We start from the raw sequence: 8,345 nt of genomic DNA on the forward strand, positions 1-8,345 counted from the left end.
AACGTAACGTAGACCTCGGACAAGCTACAGATCAATCTCGCCACATCCTATATTTTAAGAACAATTAATTAATGTTCTGTTGATTGTGCCATCTTATGATGTCACGTCGCATGTTGTCAGATGTGAAAACAGACATCTAGTATTGGTAGGTCAAACCCTCCAGAATCTGGAATGACGGCAAAAGTCGTAACAACTTATGTTTCCTTTAAGAGTTTTAATGAAGGAAAAGTTACATACATTAATAAAGCGTTGGTTGCATCAAAGACAAAAAACAGGATTGTTGGTGGTGTGGATTCAGTCTTTGACACTGTTGTTGGCTTGTCACACGTGATTCTCAGGCAGCAATGATTCAATGGAAAATATGAAGCAGAATTTCAGACGTAAATCTTTGGGTAAAAGTCGACTAATTTTTACTGGAAATGCAAATTATGTATGCTGTATATGGATCAAGTCAAGTCTGATTTGACCCGAGACGTAAATGTGTATTATGAAGTCACAGAGGCACGGTGTGTCTGAAAGGAATTACTTGCAGATGCCGTGTTGGCGCCAACGGTAGCGCGCTCTAGTAGGATATGTGTTTCTAATGTGTTTATGAATGATGTTCATGCGGCATTGGACTTAGTGCTGTATTACTCAGTGTTTTGTAAGTTTGTTTCCGTGACAGTTTTGTGTCGTTAGTTATTGGCTACTATATTGTTTTAGGGTTTGATATTTAGTTCGTCATGTTGTTGATTATATACACTTTCCAATCAACAACAACATGACGAACTAAATATTTTTTTCTTAGTTTCGTTTGGTACTATCTATGGGTCTTACAACGAAATTTACTTTGTGGTGTGTGGCTGGTATCGCTACTTTCGTTTGAGCTACAGGTCAAATGAAATATTAGATTCCAATTTTTTTTTTTTTTTTTTTTTTTTTTTTTTTTTTTTTTTGGGGGGGGGGGGGGCAGTTTATTCTCGAAGATTTCGTGTTACTTTTCGGTTTTGTTTTGGAATCATCACGTAATTATTGTTAATTAGCTTGCCACCGCCCTAACACCCATACTTCCGGCATTTCTCCCGTTAGTTTTATTTTATTGCAGAGCTTGCTGGTGTATTTAGTCACGTTATGGTCGTCACATAGTATGTGCTGGGAAATAGGGGTGTCCGTCATCTCGATGATGTCATGGATCAGACAGATGGAATCAGAAACTTCTATATTTCCCTGTATTCTATTAAGAATGAACAATAAACGTTTGTAGCATGCTGGAGTTTTTGTAAATTAAGTAAACAGTGAAGTTTTCTCTAGTTTAAGGATGCAAATTTCGGGAGCAGTTTGAACTGCTTCAAGAAACAGGCTAATGTCTTCAGTTGTAACCAGTGGTCCCTTGCTAGATGAGTTTGATAGCGTAGCAGAGGATAAGTCATGTAGGCCTACTGAGATACATCGTAGAGCGAACGCGTGCCGAATAACATGTTGTTAAAAATTGTAATCACGCAAGTAGTTTGAAGGGAACGCAGAGAATTCTTGCAGAATCGGTATCTAGGATCTAACCGAATTATAGGTACTTTGCGTATTTCTTCATGTGACAACTTCTCAGGGGTGCCTACTTTCGTAGAGGAACAAATGTAGCAGTCTGTGTTCCGTCCTTCATTGTCTGTAGTCAATCCAGAAGCTCACCTTCTTACATAGGGTTCACTCTACAGCGATGCAATACTCCATTTTAGGTAGCAAAGCATTTGGTTAGAATTACATTTGTTGATTTGGCTGCATTTCCTTAATATCGAAAGTGAGAACAGCAGGACTTCCTTTGTTCACTTCGGACTGAGTCACGCCCCACGTCATATTGACGAACAGTACTTTCACGATATGGGGTCTACTTGTGTTATAAATGGATTACAGCTTACACCATTTTCCATGTCCTTGATCACTGCATGAAACTATGCTAATAAAACAGTGGGCGATCCAGCAGTTCTGTTGCAGTATCACGCTATTTTGATGGAGTAGCAGATTGTCTGCAGTGGAGTATGAAAGGTTGTGGAGATTCTCGTTCGTGTTTACAGGTGGACTGTTGTGATCCTACACGGCCGTTGCGTGGAGCTGTATAGAGCTCAGAAGTGGACCCTGGGTCCACACCAGTACGACGGTTCTCGCTGGGCGAAGGCAGCGTTGGCGCTTCTGTCGGAGTAGCACAAATAGACTTCAAAGGTGAAGGGAGCTTCCAACAGTCGGAAGACGTCCAAGTGGAGAGAATGGCAGAGGAGGCAGATGTGCAGTCTACGAGTGAGTGCTTGCAACCACTATCATGAAGATCCTGTTTGTTATATAGTATTGTACAAAGGATTCTTGTACTGTAGTTTAGTTTCAAGTAGGAAATGTTCCCACGATATGGTAAATCAAATCCATCGCTGTTCTTGGGAGGTGGTGGGTGTAGAGAAGTGGTCACAGGTATTGTGACTGGTCTGACATGGCATTTCACGAATTTGTCCTGTACCAACTTCTCCATCACAGAATAGCAAACCCAACACCCTCAATTACTTGTTGCATAGACCTATATTTCAGTCTCTGTCTTCCTCTACAGTTTTTACCCACTCCCTCCTACTCCTTCATGTGTTAAAACACCCCCTATCACACTGTCCTCTTCTTATCAATGTTTCCCACATGCTACTGTCCTCACCAATTCTGAGGAGAGCATCATCTCAGTCCACCTAATTTATCAATCTTCTGTACTACCACACCTCAAACTTTTCGATTCTCTCTTAATTTGTGCCACATATTTCTCTTCTCTCACATTACATTCAGTAACACATTACTCTATCCAGCCATCCAACCTTTTAGCCTGCAGTTCATGGTCAAGTGGCTAGTGTTGCTACTTCTGGATCGCAGGGTTCTGGGTTCGATTCCTGGTTGGGTTGGAGGTTTCCTCTGCCTGAGGGAGTGAGTATTTGTGTTCTCATCATTTCACCGTAATCTTCATTTGTGACTGTGTAAAAGTTGGACTGTGTACGGGCACTGATGACTGCGCAGCTGAGTGCCTGACAAACCAGTCATCAGCCAACCTCTAGTATTCTTCTGTAGCAGTACTTTTCAAAAGCTCTATCTTCTTGTCAGCTGATACTGGTTCATGTATCACTTCTGCACAAAGCTACACTCAAGGCAAATACCTTCATGAAATTCTTTGCAACTCTCAGATTTTTGTTCCACATAAACAAGTTTCTTTTACGGAAATTCTTTCCTTGCTACTGGTAGCCTGAATTTTATATCCCTTCTACGTCCGTCAAATTTCCTCTGTATCACCTGATTTAATTAGATTATTTTGCAGCACACTTGTTTTAGTTTTGATGTTCATTACATAACCTTTTTCCAAGGTAGTATCCATTCCGTAAAACTGCTCTTCAAAGTACTTAGTCATCTGACAGAATTAAAATGTCATCGGTAAACTTCATAGTTTTAACATCTCCCTGAACTTCGTTTTAAAATGATCAATTGGTTTCGTTTACTACTAATAGATCGGATAACATCTGGAATAGGTTAGTCATCTATCTTCTGAACTACTGCATCCCTTTCATGTCCTTGGACTTACAATTGCAGTCTGGTTTCTTTTAAGTTATTATTTCGAAGTCTTAATTGTTACACAACAAAAAATTTGTATGCATAAAGATACAGTTCATTTTTGATACATTTGACACGACGATCTTTGCTCACTAGCACCGCTAACCGGAATTGTTAAACTTTATTCACTTTCCTGCATACTCTTTCTCAGCTTGGCAATGTTTCTTGATATTCGGATTGCTTTCTAATGATCTTTTCACTATTCATACTAATTTGTCACAAAATACAGAAAAAACTTTTTGGGGACTTCTGTTTCTTTCACCTCGCATTATTAGCCACAAAGGACACTTTTGGCCCATTCAGGAAAATTACGCCAACGTGCGAAGTTTTTCACTTACAGCACCTATGTGAAAGAAAAGACTGAACTGTTACGGATTCAGCACTTCCCGTGTTAGCGGAATTTTAACGTTTTTATGTAATGTAATTAGACGGACATGTACGTTCATTATAAGAAGTTTCGCTGTTGAGATCTGGTAGCTTGGAACTATGCGCCACAATGAAACTGAACATTGGTAACTATCTTCTGTCATACAGAATTCTAAAGTTAACGCACGTGCACATATAGTGCGTCTCAAGTAGTAAGTGGTTGGTACCTAATTAAAGCTATACATCGCGGGGAAATATATAAATAACGCTGATTTTTCGAGCATCCTAATTCAGTGCATTACGCTTAAACTGTAGCATTTACTAGCACTTAAAGCTCCTATACAATATGCTGGCCGTGGTACCTGAATCTTCATTTCTGCCGTCTTGAGCATCTCCTATGTTAATTGAGTCTTAGTAGGTTTGCTTTAGTCATACTTTTATTCGCTATTGCTGTCGCTAATGCCTGTCCTAAATATCTGAAGCCTTGCCAAACGTTGACGCTACTGACTTAACAGAACGACAACGTAATGAAACCTTAGTTATTCCTGTGGTGCTCCTAATGCAGTATCAGGTTTGCAGACTTATGGACAGTGTAATTTTCATATTGTCAGTTGGCTACATAGCACTGCAAATACTAAATATCCGTTATGCTTCTTCCTTACAGTGTCGCCAAATCATCTAAGAAATCCACACATGGAAGAACTCGGAGAAAGAATCAAGGTGAAGTATGAAATTACTTTTTAACAATTACTGCTAACACTTGACATGAATCTTTAAATTTGGTACTGTCAGCTTAAAGCTGTTTGGAAGAAACTTGATTAGAAGCGAATCACTTAATTTTTCAGCTACGGGAGTTTTGTATGTACTTCGGGATATTATGGAGGCTATAAAGCTTTCGAAAATATACGGATTTGAAATGACGGTTTCAACTTTCTTGAATGCGCTCCACTGACAAGATAACTCTCCTGGGAGACAGGGTGAAACTGGCAATACCCTTATGCCAATAACAAATAACCTGTAGCAATCTGAGCACTTTCAGAAAGTTTGAGAGACCCGACTGCAGGACTGAAAAATGTACACCACTGACGCTTCGTACACCACCTTCAACCAGCTCTTACCAACTTACGCCCTTGATCTCCGCAACAACAGAGCAGTCAAGAGTCAATCGGTCACCGTTTCCATAGAAACAGAAGGAATTCCAGTAAATCTGTAGGTTTTCGTGGCCGTTGGCAGCAGGCCGCATAGAGTTTCTCTTAAGTTTCTTCTCACACAGTCGACTTTTCAACCCCTCTAGTGTGATACGGCAGCATTTGGAGCAGCGTAGGTTGAAGAGTGGAGGTGTTGCCCTGCGGTCCAGATTTCGTCAAGCTTGAGTAGCCTATTAGATAGCCATTCAAAAGTAACTTCTGTGAAAGGTTTTGGTCACTGAGATTCCTGTTTCGTGACACGTCAAAGAGCACGACGCGTCGTGAGCTTCAGACCAATAATCTAAGTTTCTACTATTCGAACGGTATCTGAAGTAAGTAATCGTTGGACACGAAAATTAGTCTACTTTGCTTATTTTCTTTCGCTTATGTCGTATGGTGTTATATTTTGGGGCAACTCTTCCCATTTAAAAGGATATTTTTGGCTCAGAAACGGGCGGTTCGGGCAATAATTGGTGTAAGTTCGCGAACCTCTTGTCGACCCCTATGCATTTGGCTCGGTATTTTGACACTGGCCTCTCGATATTCTTTGTCATTTCTTGTTAACAGTATCAGCTCAGCCCCAAGAATAAGCAGCTTTCACTCAGTTAATACTCGGCAGAAATCAAACCTTCATTTGGATCGGACTTCCTTAACTCTTGTGCAGAAAGGTGTGCAATATACTACTGCATCCATTTGCAGTAAGCTGCCACAAGAACTCAAAAATCTTAGCAGTGATCCACGCGGTTTCAAATCGAAACTGAAGAGCTTCCTCAAGGGTCATTCCCTCTACTCTGTTGAAAAATTAAGGCGATTCTTCAGTGTGTTGTTGATTGCATTTACTCAAATTTATGGCTAGACTTTTTGGGTTCATAAACGTTTTATTTTTATCTGTTATGTTACGTTGTAATTTAATGTACTGACACGTTCAATGACCTTGGAGGTTTGCTCCTCAATTTGGTCTTACGGAACTTGACGTGTAATTAAAATAAAAATAATCACTCGTATCTCCACGCTCCCAACGTCATCAATCTGTAGTAGCGGTATCACATTGTCCCCTAAGCCAGATTGATTCGTTGCAGATACATTTGATAATCCCCTTCCCTCGCCCACTTGCTTACTCGGGCAGTGGTTACCTGATGTAGTGTCTATATTCCGCTCTACTAGCTTCAGTTAGCGGGGAGTTTCAATAAATCTGTTGCTCTGTTTCTGCAACAGAAGAAAATAGATAGAATAAAGGTTTTATTGTCAAAAAGGAAAGCTAATGGCGTTCGCGTATACAAACTTAGAATACATTGAAAGCCTGTATTACAAGTTTTGTTAGTGGATTCATGGGGTGGGCAAACTCGGATTGTGAACTACCAAAGTCAGTCACAGTGCACAGCGGTGGCTGCCCCGCTGGGTTGCAGAGTGCTGTCACATAAATATGTTCAGTCTTCCTTTGGCCAAGTTGAAAACTACTTCCTTACAGAGCAGAGAAATCTTTGTCTTTTCACTCAGTGGGATTGTATCAAGGAGCTGATACATCCACTTTTTATTGCCAATAAAGTTGAAGTTAACAATACGTATGTTTTGCGATAGACGTAATCTCTTCTGTAAGACTAAAACATTACTGCAGTATGTGCAGTTCGAAGCTACGGTCACGAATATTACGAGGGCAGGTCTTGTGCCAGGGGGCACCGCCCCATTTGTCAGTGGATGTCCTCCTAGAATACAGAGCGTCTAAAAATGATTCCTACTACTTCATAAGACAACGTCATCTGAACGGTGGTAGACAGAAACCTAGTGTGAATTTTCACTGAAGTAAACGCAATCGACAATACAACATAAGAATCAGCTTAAATTTTCAAGGAACTCCTCAGCAGAGTAGAAGGATGTCCCATGAGGAGACTCTTCAGTTTCGATTTGAAAGCGCTTGGATTACTGGTAACATTTTTCAGCTCTTCTGGTAGCTTATTGAAAATGGATGCAGCCGTATATTTCTCACCTTTGTGCACGAGAGTTAAGGAAGTCCGAGCCTGTTTGTTTCCAAAAAACCGACCGATTCTACAAGCTTTCATCTTTTACAAGCCTACACATACAATCTCGGAATACTTTTTACAATTACGCTTACTATCATTCCTTCTTTAGTCGTGAGTTCTCTGGTTTGGTGCGGCCCGTCACGAATTCCACTTGTACACCATGCCTCAGTTATTCGTTGGATTATTCCAGTCTTTTTCCCTACAATTATTACCTTCTACAACAGGTTTGTCCTACATTTTACCACACCTGCGCGACACGGTAGGAGACGAATAATTGGGCCGCTCATAATATACTTAAAGGTAATAACCAGTGGAAAAAGGACGGACGGAGGCACATACCATTAACACACAACATCGCGTGGCAGGAATTTCAAACTGAAAATATTAAATACATCCTAGGCCGAATGCGGTCCGTGGGTCTCGGCTTGGGCACCCCCATTCTATAGCTACCTATATCAGGGCTTAATTTTGGCCGGAACGTGGCGGAACGTTCTTCCGGCTCCACCCAGGTCAGTTTTTCTAGTCTCACGGCAACAAGTCGGCATCGAAGATTTCAAAAAGTAGACTTGTATAAGAACGCAACGTAACTATAATTTACCGCTGCGCCTACGCCAGTGAACGTAACGCCGGCCGGAGTGGCCGTGCGGATTTAGGCGCATCAGTCTGTGTGTGTGTGATGTCCTTAGGTTAGTTAGATTTATGTAGTTCTAAGTTCTAGGCGACAGATGACCTCAGAAGTTAAGTCGAATAGAGCTCAGAGCCATTTGAACCATTTTTTTTGTGAACGTAACAATGTGAGACCAAAGTGATGTGACGTTCTCTCTCTCTCCCTTTGTCTCTCTCTCCCTTTGTCTCTCTCTCCCTTTGTCTCTCTCTCCCTTTGTCTCTCTCTCCCTTTGTCTCTCTCTCCCTTTGTCTCTCTCTCCCTTTGTCTCTCTCTCCCTTTGTCTCTCTCTCCCTTTGTCTCTCTCTCCCTTTGTCTCTCTCTCCCTTTGTATCTCTCTCCCTTTGTATCTCTCTCCCTTTGTATCTCTCTCCCTTTGTATCTCTCTCCCTTTGTATCTCTCTCCCTTTGTATCTCTCTCCCTTTGTATCTCTCTCCCTTTGTATCTCTCTCCCTTTGTATCTCTCTCCCTTTGTATCTCTCTCCCTTTGTATCTCTCTCCCTTTGTATCTCTCT

Source organism: Schistocerca americana, chromosome 2 (assembly GCF_021461395.2).
Source record: "Schistocerca americana isolate TAMUIC-IGC-003095 chromosome 2, iqSchAmer2.1, whole genome shotgun sequence".
In the NCBI taxonomy this organism is placed as follows: Eukaryota; Metazoa; Arthropoda; class Insecta; order Orthoptera; family Acrididae; genus Schistocerca; species Schistocerca americana.